A 14,093-nucleotide genomic window follows, 5' to 3' on the forward strand; every position below is an offset into this window, starting at 1 on the left:
GGTAGCAAACCAGGGCGCCAAAGTTTGTCTTGGGTCACGGTCTCTAAACCAGGAGGCCGTGCCCTTGCTACAATCCGCCCTTTTGTACTCCCTGTCCACCTCAATATTTGGGGCCGTGACTTACTTACAAAGCTGGACACCACCCTCGATATTAATATATAATGGCCCGAAATCCTCCCTCACCCACCTTGCCATCCGCATTACCATTAGTATGGCAATCCTTAGAGCCCGTATGGATTGACCAGTGGCCCCTCCCCCTAGAAAAGCTGAAAGCGCTTCATTCACTTGTACAATAATATTTGCATGCACAGCGCTTGGAGAGCTTTACTAGTCCTTGGAACTAGCTGCTGTTATTTTGGCCTTTCAACTTTGTGCTGATTGTCCCTTTAATTTGATCGTGGACACGCATTATGTTTATCAGGTAATTGATCATTTACCCCTTGCCCTCATTACCCCACAGGTCGATGCGGACCTTCTTCGCCTGTTTTTGTCCTTACAGTATCTCCTTACCACTCGTAATTTCCCTTATTTTGTTGCTCATATTCGCAGTCATACCCCTCTGCCTGGGCTACTTACTGAAGGCAATGCGCGCACCGATCGCGCGTTACGTGATCCGGTAAATTCCCTTTTTTCTGACCCCATTGAAAGCCATTCCTTTTTTCAATCAGTCTGCCTCTGTTTTGGCCCGGCAGTTTCACATTCCTGCTGATCATGCACGTTTTATTGTTCGTTCCTGCCCCCACTGTGCCGCTGCTGCCCCTACCTTTTCTTATGCCATTAACCCCAGAGGTACCGCAGTGAATCAGCTGTGGCAAATGGATGTCACTCACGTGCCACAATTCCGTCCCTATTCGTTTTTACATGTTTCCGTTGATACTTATTCGGGATTCCTCTCGGTGACCCCACAGCGTGGGGAAGCCACTCCCAAAGTTATTCACCATTTGCTAGCCTGTTTTGCTGTTATGGGTCGCCCGAGCCAGATAAAAACAGATAATGCCCCAGCCTATTGCTCCACAGCCCTCTCCATCTTTTGTGCCCAATGGGACGTCCGTCTCACACACAGGATCCCTTGTAATTCCACGGGCCAAGCCATTGTTGAACATGCAAATCGCACGCTAAAAACCTTGCTCGACAAACAATTAAAACAAGGGGAGCTGCGTCTCCGAACCTTAGGAGACATTCAGCAACAATTGCATATCCTTTTGTTCTCTTTAAATAATTTAACGCTGAACGCAGATCAGCAGACCCCCCACGGATCGGCATTTTCACAAATCCGAGGTACTGGAAAGACTGCATGTCTATTACCGTCAGCTGCCCGATCCGCAATGGTTGGGCCCAGTGCCTCTAATTACTTGGGGTCGGGGATATGCTGCTGTGTCTCTCCCTGCAGGACCGTTGTGGGTTCCGGCCCGGTGTGTGCGACTGGCACTGAAACAGCATGGCGTGGCACCAGGCGCTGTCAAACCCCATACCGGAGTTTCAGCTGACCTTGGAGGAGAACGCGATGCCTCCCAGGTCGACAACGGCAGGACGGAAACGGAGGAGGCGTAGCATCCCAAGCCAGCCCGTGACATGGGGAGCAGTAAAAGCATTGGTCGCCGCGGCTCAACGAAGACTGGCAGCAAACCAACAGCCAAAGACTTCTGAGACTTTGTTTGTGGCAATTCTTGCCCAAATTACTGCTAATTCTGTATTGATTGTATGCCTTTTGTGCCTGCTATTTCCTGTAGGGGTTGGCTCGGGAGCGCTTTCTCCATTACGAGCCCAAATGACATATAACCTATGGGAAAGATTGGCTTCAATAGCAAATGTTACCCACTTTTGTTTATTTGATTTTGTAGCAGCTGAAGAATTGTTAGGTACGTGCCTTATTCCAGTATGTCATCACCCTGAGGAAATTGGAAATAAGATGATGCTCGCTGCTTACACGAACCTCTCTTCCCAGTACTCTAGCATGGCTAATTGGGGCCCGGCCAATTACACTTTACCTTCTTGAGCTTATTTTTTGCTGTTGCTGTGTGCAATGTATTTCCTTTTTGTTAAGGCTTTGTCGAGAACCGCCCTGGCAGGCTCCACGAGTTATGACCTCGTCTGTCCAGGAGTTAATTGGCTTGCAAAAGCAAATTGATGGCTACCATGAGATGGCCGAGCACAAATAAACAAAAAAGGAGGGGATGTAGGATTCATACAAGGTTCTTGTGCTTGGCAACATTCAGGGCACACCCGGAGTGTTGTGCTGGACCTGTGCACACACAGCTCCTTTCAAGGGCATCAACCTTGGAATCTCGCCCAGTTGACATGAACCATGGGAAGCCTCCCAGGACTGGGCTCAAGGCCCGAGAGCAAGGAATGCGGTAGATAGAAACTGGTAAATAAGAATGTTAAACAAAGCCAGTGTATTCCTTTTATCTGTTGGAGAATGTAATGCACGGGGGGCGAGAAAGAATAAAGGGGAAGGTGGAAAGCTGACAGGCAGAAGCCCGTTAGAAGACCAGCTTGCTTGCTTGCTTAAAGCTCTGTGCTGTCTTGTCATTGAACCGCCACACACCCCAAAGTTTTGGTTCTGGGTCAGATCTAGAACCAACAAAACACACCAAGAGAAAAGCTAATCTCATGAGATTTCATCCCCAAACTGGCAGAATACCTCAAGATCTCCACCATGTAAGGTGGTAGATATCTCACAATTTTTCCCTTGGTCTGAAAGACAAATCTTACAAGAATGGCTTGTGAGATTTCATAGAATCATAGAAATGTAGGGCTGGAAGGGACCTCAAGAAGTTGTCAAGTCCGGCTCCTTGTGCTGAGGCAGGATCGAGTAAACCTAGACCATCCCTGGCAGCTGTCCAACCTGTTCCTAAAAACCTCCAGTGATGGGGATTCCACAGCCTCCCTTGGAAGTCTATTCCAGAGCTTAACTACCTTTCCCACAGCGTGGATTCCAATCTTAAACCTGACCTGTCCCCTAGTTTTGATTCAGCCTTGAACCAAAACCAGAAATCCCAATTCCTTAGCCCATCTCTACTAATGATTAGGGAAAGTAATTATCTTTAGACGTTAAAAAAAACACTTATTAGGAGGAACAAAACATTTTAGTTAAATAAGAACTGACCAGGATCCTCACCTGAAACTTAGACCAAAGTTGGGCCTTTTTTTGAGGTTCAAGAGAGCTCAATTAACATTTTGAAGTTATTCCTTTAATCTCTACAATTCCTGGTTTCCAGAACACAACATTACCAAAAGCCATTCATTTTCACAATAAGTTAGCACATTCCAAGGTTTGATTTTATAATGCCAAGCCCCAAAAGCATCAAATATTTACATTTAATAAAATACTTTTGCCTTGAGGATTAAAATATTGTGAGATGTTTTAGTATGAACCAGGAAGGAAAATGGCATTAGGAATCAATACATAAAGCGTTTGTATTAGCTACTGGTGTTGAGAAGAATACCAGGACAGTAGAAAAGCTGGTGTTTCATTAAACTAGGCAGCCTGTACATAACATGCAAATAGTATGAAATCAAATAGATTAAACAAGCAAAGTCAAGCTGAAGTCGATATATTAAAACTTGGGTCTTGCAGTGAATAAAAGCAAGGCATTTTCTAGAGAGTAATTTAAAAGTTTTATTGAAGTTTCTGTTAAAATAGATAGCAATAACACTTGGCAAATACACCACTAGAGCTCTAAGTATTAGAGAGAGAGAAGCTATTTCTGAATGATAAGCAGTGTGAAATACCACACCATATTACTTTGAGGCAGGGAGAGAGTCAGGCTATGCCAGATGCTCGGTTGCAATATATACTTTCAGTTCTTAATTAAATGTAACACAAGAATAGCAAGTCCCAAGTCATCATCGTTGCAAAGAATTGGAGAAAGAACTAAATTAAATCTCTGCTGATTCTCCCAGGACTTAAATGAGTGTACACTAAAATGCACAGTTAACTACATGAGCATAGATCTCTTTACTGACTTAACTAAATGTCACTCAACTAAGTCAAAACATTTTTGGAACCTTCAAAGAAGGTACAGATCTCCCAAGGGAGAAAAAATAAAAATCACAGGAGAGTGTGAATGAACATATAGCTTATTGTACAAAATTGCATTTTGGAGATGGCACTGGTAAATAGACTCCATATATTATGAGGAGCAGATTTAAAGATTTTGCATCAAGCTGTGCCAGACCTCTGACATTTGGTGCATAAGCTTCTTTCCTTCAGATAAGGAGGTAATGGGAACATGCTATGCAGCATAAAACATTTCAAGAAGAGTAAAGCATTGATAGTGTATGCAATCTTATGAAAAGTATACTAAAAGTCAGTGAGGCAAATTATGGCCCTGTGAGCCTTTGGAGGGGATGAAAACACTTCTAGCACTCCAGCTGCGTTGGAGGAAGGCATTTTGCTTGGAAAATGTTTAATGTTTCATGGGAAGCTGGAGAGAGTGAAGTAAGGAGTAGCCTGTGCTCTACCCCAGTTCTCCCCTGCTGGTGCTTACTTGTACGTAGAGATGAGGCACACTCTCTGCAGGCCAGTAATTGTTGCACACAGGACTGATTGACTCCCACCACTTACACTTCTAGTCAAACTGCGGTTACTGCCATGCCTGCTCACCCCAGAATACCTACAAGAGATGCCAGAGTCTGACCTAGTGTCTGCTCAGCATAGAACCAGGCAGAGATTTACAAGACACGACATGCTTGATTTTCCAAAAGTGCAGTTTTCCAAGACTTCTGCCTGAGCACAACATGCATGTGTCCCTCTTCCACAACTAGTATGTATCTGGACCTAGGTGACATTAATACTGGAGACTGGCAAACCAGTGTGACTCCAATAAGAAATGTCTTATCTTGTCCATCCCTTTCAATGATTCCAAACCGAAATCCTGTTTGATGCTCACATTTTTTTCAATTAAGTGTTTTGCCATTTTATGTTTGATTTGAAATTCCAGGCTTGGCACAGAAGCAGAAATGCCAGAAGAAAGAGGCTTTCACCATATTTAGGGTCCAGCCTAAAACAGGAAGTACTGAAAATCTTACTAAAAAGCCTGGTCTTAGGAGATTTCTAGTCACAATCTCAGCCCAAAAAGGTGTAGACAGGAGTCCAAACTTTGATGACTAATTCAAACTGAATCTTTTGAGCCCTATTTAAGAAACTCCCCAAAGCTCCCACTTTGCTTTGCTGGCAAAATTAGTTCTCTTATTGTTCTGCATAGAGACACATTTCTTTTTCTCCTAACATGAAAACAAAATCTATCTAATGTAAGAACCTTTCAAGTGAAGATTTGCACTGCTTTCGGCCTACAGTATTTGTATCTGTAGTTTTATTGTATTGTTTGGATCTTGTAATATAAAAAGAAACTGTATAAAAGAGTGGAATACCACCAAATACCTAGAAGTGGTGAGGAGACTTGACCTTAATAATATCACTGCTCTTTAGAGCTCAGTGAAATTTTTCTTTATGAAACCTTTTTTCCACTGACAAATGCAAATTTGTGTTGACTGAAGCAATTTGTAAATTTGGGTCAATTTTGGTGAATTGTTCTTAATTTAAAAAAAATGAAAAAAATGTCAGAAATATCAAATGCTTCGTTTCAGCATTTCCAAAACATTGCAGTTGTCACAAAACAAAATATTTAACGTTCACATTTGCTGAAAATTTCAAATCATTTTCATTTTGGCTCAACCCCAAACTCTCCCCCCTTCCACCTCCTCACTGCCAGTTTTTTGCACCTCTATCCAAACCGAATGGTTCATTCTTCAAAACGCCCTACTTCTCGTTTCCACCTATATTGTATATAGTGATACAGTATCACTTTGTGCTCACAACTGGCATTTCAGCATGTTGCCCAATATACATACAGTTACTACTATCACATCCCTAACGATAACAGAGGAGCATTTTCAAGGCACCCTATAGAGATGGACTCTGTCTCATGGTTAAAACATTGGACTGGGAGTCAGCAGAACTGGGTTCTAATTCCTGAATCTGCCACTGACCTGCTTCATGATATTGGCAAGTCATTTAACCTGTATGACTCAGCTTCCCCCTCCGAGAGTTAATTGAGGTGTTATCCTTGCACCTCACAGGGACAATGTGAGGCACAAATCAATGTTTGCAATGTGCTTCGGGATATCTGGACTGAGGGTGCTATCAAAGTACAGAGTATTATTCTGCAACACACTATAATCTCTTTGTGGCCGCAGGAGTGTTTGTGAGCCATTGGAAGACTTAAATATACAGGATGTATCTTAAAATCACAAAAGTATGTCTCAGTTGCCAGGCTATCTGGTGTGAAATCTTAACTAGGTGGTTGAAGACAGATAATCAAAAGACTTTCTTCCTTATCATTCCCAATACCTTGGGGGGTGGGGTCATTTTACTTGGTAATAAGCTATGTAGGTTGTTTCTTGCTGTAGAGTAAATCGATACAAAATGATCAATGGCCAGTTTTACACATCTCCAAAGGAAATCTATTTGGCTCTAGTGATATTAAACTAGGTTTGAACTTTAGCAAATCTAATTTTCTTTCCTAGACCAATATTTCCAACATGAGGCTTAGGAAAACAAAATTACATTTGCTGTAATTCTACATTTTGAAATAAGTCATAATCAAACCTTGTTTGTTGCCCTGCAAAACTCATAGAATCATACAATATCACAGTTGGAAGGGACCTCAGAAGATCATCTAGTCCCAACCCCCTGCTCAAAGCAGGACCAATCCCCAGTTTTTGCCCCAGATCCCTAAATGGCCCCCTCAAGGATCGAACTCACAACCCTAGGTTTAGCAGGTCAGTGCTCTAACCCTCTAACCCCCAGTGAGCTATCCCTCCCTATCTCTTCTCATCTACTGGAAGGAAATATGGTCTACTTTGTTTGCCTACAAAATAAAAACACTGATACAGACACAAGTTCTGAGGAATTATGATCTGTAATGTCTTCACCCAGGGATTTAAATCACTCCACTATCACATCCACATATTCCCAAAACTCAAGAGTATTTGCTCTCATCGCTTATATTAGACAATGGGTTTTCTTGAATACTAAAGCAAAGAGTATTAACATCGGTGCCAGAGCCCATATAGGTCGTGGAATTATATGGCTATTTGAACTTCTCTTGAATATGCAATACTTTCATGTAAACCCAGTGAGACAGGATTTATTAAACAATTAAAAAAGAAAAATTACAAACTTCTCTGGGTAGGGCCCATGCCTTCTAATATGTTTGACAGTGCAGGAAAAATTGAGTGGTTTCTTAAACAGAAACAATAGTCATGGTAAACTGGGCTCATGAAAGAAGAATCATAATATTTATTGAGACTTTCAGCAACAATTTTTATGCTGCAATTTTTAAATAAAATAAAACCGTGTATCCAAACACTGCAATAAGAAGGCATGCAGCAAGTTACAGATACAAGACACAAATTTGACATCAGAACGGTGCCATAGTCCTGGGGCTTGATCCAACTCCCCCTGAAGTCAACAGTAAGTAGGGTGACCAGATGTCCCGATTTTATAGGGACAGTTCCAATTTTTGGTTCTTTTTCTTGTATAGGCTCATAGACTCATAGATATTAAGGTCAGAAGGGACCATTATGATCATCTAGTCTGACCTCCTGCACAATGCAGGCCACAGAATCTCACCCACCCACTCCTGCAATAAACCTCTCACCTATGTCTGAGATATTGAAGTCCTCAAATCATGGTTTAAAGACTTCAAGGTGCAGAGAATCCTCCAGCAAGTGACCCGTGCCCCATGCTTCAGAGGAAGGTGAAAAACCCCCAGGGCCTCTTCCAATCTGTCCTGGAGGAAAATTCCTTTCCGACCCCAAAGATGGCAATCAACTCCTAATACCCCGCCCCCTGTCCCGATTTTTCTCATTTGTTGTCTCATCACCCTAACAGTAAAACTCATTAATTTCTATGGCTGGAAGGGCAGGGTCTTGTACTAGATATATTCAAGAGGAACAGAGTTAAGGACAGAATGGTGCTTATCCCAAAACTCCTACCCTACTAACCCTGGGCCCAAGCCTGCTGCCTGATTCAGGGAAAACTCCTCTTAATGTCATACCCAGTCCTATACCCATTGAAGTTAATAGAAGTTGTGCCTGAATCAAGACTACAAGAGAGGGCCCCATAGAAGTTTGCATGGAATATGGATAGTCAAAAAGACCTTCCCAGAAATCAACTTTTCACTACAAATCCAATAGTGTTTCTCAGGCCAGCACATCCTCCAGGGCTCCCAACATCTTCATGTCCCCCAATTCAGCAATCCTGCCTCGAGATGGAGAGCAGGTATATGCGATACCCTCCAGAATGTACTAATGCCACCCCATGAGTGGCCAGAGATGTCGCATAAGAGAAGCTTGAGGTGCTTCTTGCTTTCCCACATCTACCAGGGGCCAAATGATCACCCAGAAGTATTAAATCAACTACTTCAGTACCATAGAGATCATTTAAAGCCTTCTATAAAGGGAAAAGAAAGACTATGACTTTGGCCCCAATGCTGCAAACATTTATGCATGTTCTTATCTTTGTATGCTTGAGGAATCCACTGACATCAGTGGAGATACTGACATACATGAAGTTAAGCACATGTGTGAATGTTTTCAGGATCAGGTTGGCATTTTCTAAGGGCTTGGCTACACTTGCAAGTTAAAACAGCCCCAGGCACCCTAGCTCACTACCCATCCACACTGGCAAGGCACGTAGCGCGCTCTGACTCCACGGCTAGAGCACTCCTGGTTCTCCACCTCGGCGAGAAGATTAACGCTTGTTGTGCCTTGGCTGAAACGCTCGGGAGTCAGTGTGAACGAGGTGTTGCATTACTGTGCTCTGATCAGCCTCCGGAAACGTCCCATAATCCGCTTAAGTCAAGTGGCCACTCTTCTCTTTGTTTTGAACTCACTGTAGAAATGCGGATATGCCCTTTGAAAGCTCTGTTTCTGACAGCTGGCTGCTTATCTGCTCCAAGACAAAGCAACCATTACTGTGGAATGCTGTGTGAGAGAGAGAGAGGTGGGAGGGAGGGGGAGTATGCTGCTGCCTGAACTTACAAGAAAGCATGCTGACATGCTCTCAGCCCTGCCAAAAACCCACTCTCTCTCCCTCCACATACACACAACGCACTCCCTGTCACACTCCACCCCCGCCATTTGAAAAGCATGTTGCAGCCACTTGCATCCTGGGATAGCTACCACAATGCACTGCTCTCTGTGGCCATTGCAAGAGCTGCTAATGTGGCCACGCCAGTGCGCTTGTAGCTGTCAGTGTGGACAGATTGTAGCGCTTTCCCTACTGCGCTCTACGAAGGCTGGTTTAACTCAAAGTGCTCTACATCAAGTGTAGCCATGCCCTAATAAAAACCAGTTCACCTGGCCACATGGTACTCTAGATTGGAAGCAGGACCAAAACTGCACTTTTCATCTGAAAATAAAAGATTCGCTCTGGCTGCTTCGAACAAATACACACACACAATCTGGATGGAGTTAGTTCACCTCACTGTTCAATCTAATGCAAAATGCAGTACTGAGTCAGAGAGCTGCGCAATATTCTTGGCCGCTTCTATCATCATCTCTGTCCTTTTTAACTTTAAGAGGAAAAAACTGCACAGGTTTCTCCCATTCCTTTATTTTGCTGATTTTATGGATTGCTCGTGAGCTCTGTTATAGTTTGTACTCAGAAAAGTTACTTTAAACACAGCCACAAAACTGTCAATCTAATGTACTAAAATAATGTTATACTTTGTGGGATATTCTTCTGGTTTTGCAAACAAAACTACAATGCACAAAAATCATGCACACACAAACAAAGGCTATGTTTTTGATAATCTGCCCCAATACACACCTGAGGGGGAAGCCATTTTTCAGCATGCAAAACAATGAATCAGATTTATAAATAGTTTAGACACAAAACTATATGTAGAATGTATCCATAATGATTACCCACATAACCTGGTATCTGCACAGAGAAATGGCCAGTTATTCTTTGTCTTTGATTTAGGCACTTCAGACGCAAAAGTGTCTGGTTGTGGAAGCTTAGATTTGAAAAAAATGAGACAAGTGGCTGCAGCATTAGTCTTGATGTGAAACAAAGAGATGAAGAAGAGTACCCTTGAATAGTTTTACAATATTGAGGAAACAGAGCTATTGCTGGTATATATATTTTTAAATGCCTTTCTCCCTTCAGAAATTTTTCATAGCGCAAAATAAACACCACAGTACCAACTTTTCTTTCTCAGTCATAATGCTTAACCTTGTATCTTAAATGGTTTGGATAAGCTCCGCCTAATTGTTCTCTCATATGCATAAGTTTGTCACAGTAAGGCATAGTGTCTCAACTTGCACTCAATTAGGAAACTGTTTTCTTCTTGAAAGCTCATCAGATCCCTGCTGCTACAGTACAGCATTTCCATTGCCTCTTCAGATCCCAAAGTGCCTGGGCTCCATGCTGGGATGAGTGAACAGTGATATCTCAAATAATGGCAGTTCCCTCTGTTCTGGGTTCTCTCAGGTCAGTGGCAGATTCCAGCATGAGGTCCCAAAACAAACTCTTAAGAAAGCACTTCGCTGTTTTAGGACATCTACTTTTCCACACACCATGGTGAACAGGCTGTGTTGCTATTCTTAATAACTAGTTTAAAAATATCAAGAATCTTGTTAAGTAGTTTATCTCAAAGGTTTTGGGGCAGGGACCCCTCAAGGGGTCGTGAGGCTATTACATGAGGGTCCCGAGCTGTCAGCCTCCACCCCAAATCCCGCTTTGCCTCCAGCATTACAATGGTGTTAAATATATTATAAAGTGCTTTTAATTTATACGGGGGAGAGGGGTCGCACTCAGAGGCTTGCTATGTGAAAGGGGTCACCAGTGCAAAAGTTTGAGAACCACCGCCTTTGAATGCCACATAATAAAAAAAACTTGTTTTCCCCTGTGAAAATAAGAGCAGTGATTTATAAACAAACAAAAACTCTTGAGTTTGCAGGAATGTCCAGGTTGTCTACAATACTATTTTAATGTGCCTGATTAGGAGAGTGTGATTTAAATGAAAGGTTGGTGCAGAAGCTTTAAGGTAAAAGGATAGGATGAGACCAAGAGAGTGTCATAAATATAAAGGGAAGGGTAAACCCCTTTGAAATCCCTCCTGGCCAGGGGAAAGCTCCTCTCACCTGTAAAGGGTTAAGAAGCTAAAGGTAACCTCGCTGGCACCTGACCAAAATGACCAATGAGGAGACAAGATACTTTCAAAAGCTGGGAGGAGGGAGAGAAACAAAGGGTCTGTGTCTGTTGGTATGCTGCTGTTGCCGGGGATAGACCAGGAATGGAGTCTTAGAACTTTTAGTAAGTAATCTAGCTAGGTATGTGTTAGATTATGATTTCTTTAAATGGCTGAGAAAAGAATTGTGCTGAATAGAATAACTATTTCTGTCTATGTATCTTTTTTGTAACTTAAGGTTTTGCCTAGAGGGGTTCTCTATGTTTTTTAATCTAATTACCTGTAAGATATCTACCAAACTGAGGCAAATTGGTGAGGCTTTTTACCAAACCTTGTCCAGGAAGTGGGGTGCAAGGTTTTGGGAAGTATTTTGGGGGGAAAGACGTGTCCAAACAGCTCTTCCCCAGTAACCAGTATTTGGTGGTGGTAGTGGCCAGTCCAAGGACAATGGGTGGAATACTTTGTACCTTGGGGAAGTTTTGACCTAAGCTGGTAAAGATAAGCTTAGGAGGTTTTTCATGCAGGTCCCCACATCTGTACCCTAGAGTTCAGAGTGGGGGAGGAACCTTGACAGAGAGTAACATGCAAACAGATAGGTATAAATACATAAACAATTTATATATAGTCAGTTGCCACCCTTTCAACCACTGAAGTCAAATTAAGACAATGACATGGGATTAATTGCAGCAGACTAAAGGGTACTGGGCTCTTGGGACCCTTGTCTGTTTATTAGGTATAAAATGGAAGAAATACTTACAATAGCAGCAGAGAGAAGGAGCTGATGACCTACAGAATAACTTCACTGTCAGAAGGCAAACAGCCTCAGCTAACATGCAGCTGCCTTAAGTGGGGCGCTCTAGACTCTGACCCTCCTACACTCTGTGGATTGCAAGCTGTATAAGTAATTATTTACCTGTAGAAATGTCTCTGACACCTCACACTTTGTGAAGCTGGCTTCTAATTAGCTTCTGGCTTCTTCCGTATGCTAGGTCTGTGGATCAGGAATATTTTGTCCCCTACCACTCAGACTTTCCCGATTCCTCCTCGGAGTGTCAGGCTTAACCTTTAAGGCTCTATAGAAATTGAAAGAATATGTAAGTCATCAAAAACAGCAAGGAGGTTTGTGGCACCTTAGAGACAAACAAATGTATTTGGGCATAAAACCCATGTTTTATGGCTAAAACCCACTTCATCAGATGCATGGAGTGGAACATACAGTAGGGAGGTATAAATACACAGCATATGAAAAGATGGGAGTTGCCTTACCAAGTAGGGGGTCAGTGCTAATGAGCCAATTCAATTAAGGTGGAAGTGGGCTAGTCTCAACAGTTGACAAGAAGGGGTGGAAATCACTTTTGCAGTGCTAATGAGTCCAATGTAAACAAGGTGGCCCATTTCAAATAGTTGACAAGAAGGTGTAAGTATCAGCAGGGGGAAATTAGTTTTTGTACATCCCTACCGTATGTTCCACTCCATGCATCTGATGTAGTGGGTTTTAGCCCACGAAAGCTTATGCCCAAATAAATTTGTTAGTCTCTAAGGTGCCACAAGGCCTCCTCATTGTTTTTGCTGATACAGACTAACACGGCTACCACTCTGAAAAAGGTCAGATATATTTTCCACTTTGCATTTGTAGAACAGCTTTCTTCCAAGGATCCCCAAATCCTTTGTGGACATTAATTAATGAAGGCTTTTAATATGCCTGTGAAGGAGGAATTGTAATTGTACAGTTGATTAAATTGAGCATAGGAAGGTTCAGGTCTAGATTCTGGGTTGTACATGCAAAGGCAAGCCTGCTTGCATACCTCATTGGCATGCACAGTTACCGTGGCTGTGTGCACAGTTATGTAACTGTCTAGGTAAATAACCAAGGAGATGTCTTTGTCCAGATTGTGCACTTTTGCAAGTAAATGCATCAGCAGATTAGATGTGCAAACTGCAAGTGTGTGTGGGTCCATGGGATTTGCCTGAGGCCACACATAGAGTTAATGGCAGAAACTAGAACCCAGGAGTCCTGATTCTAAGCACTTGACTTTGCTGCTGCTCTAGTTATGAAGAGAGTGGTGCAATCAGTGGTAGAATTAAATAAAAAGTCCAAGTGTGCTCTTTACTCGTGACTAATAATGTTTTTCTTGTATGCTTGCCACCACCTCTCTTGTGGAGGCAGTGCATCATCAGAGCCTGTGTGGTCTTCTGAGCTGTGTGTCTCCCTGTTTCGCTCCTCTCAGTACAAATGGTGCCTTGCTGTGAGCGGGAGGTCCTGGACCATACAGTGTGCCCTGAAAAAGCAGCTGTCATTAAGGAAAATGGTCAAGAGAAAAGAACGCGCTTTCTAAAGGTCAGCCAAACCCATGAAGCACTTATGAAAAGAGGAAATTATAGCTTTAGTTGTTCTCATTAGTACAAGGCTAGCGGGCTCTGCAAGAGAATGAAAGGAACAAATATTCTTTACAATGTGCCCCATAGAAAAGCCTTTTTAACCTAGCTATTAGAAGGTTTCATGCATTTCTTTGGCACAAATGAAAGGCAGCTCTATTCAAGTGGAATGTTCTTTACTTTTCATGTGTTAAATGGCTCCCTTGATTATACAGGTTTGCTTGGCAGTTCCTGTAGCCTGCATATTAACTTTTAGAGTAATTCTAAACCACGTGCAGATTAGGTGAATTTGTGATCCTGGCAGAAGCCCAATGCTTTTCCTTTCCATCCTACTAAGGATTTAGGCAACGTGGTCTGATTTACAATACAAAGTTACAATTCGCTCCTCTCCAAAAAGGGTTTGGGGGTGGGGACTCTTTCAAATCCCTTTGCACAAACAATAGAAATCCTCAATGCACAGGACAATGAGGCCCTGATCCTTATATAGGGGCTCCAGGCACTACCGCAATA

This window comes from Lepidochelys kempii, chromosome 13 (genome assembly GCF_965140265.1).
Source record: "Lepidochelys kempii isolate rLepKem1 chromosome 13, rLepKem1.hap2, whole genome shotgun sequence".
NCBI lineage: Eukaryota > Metazoa > Chordata > Testudines > Cheloniidae > Lepidochelys > Lepidochelys kempii.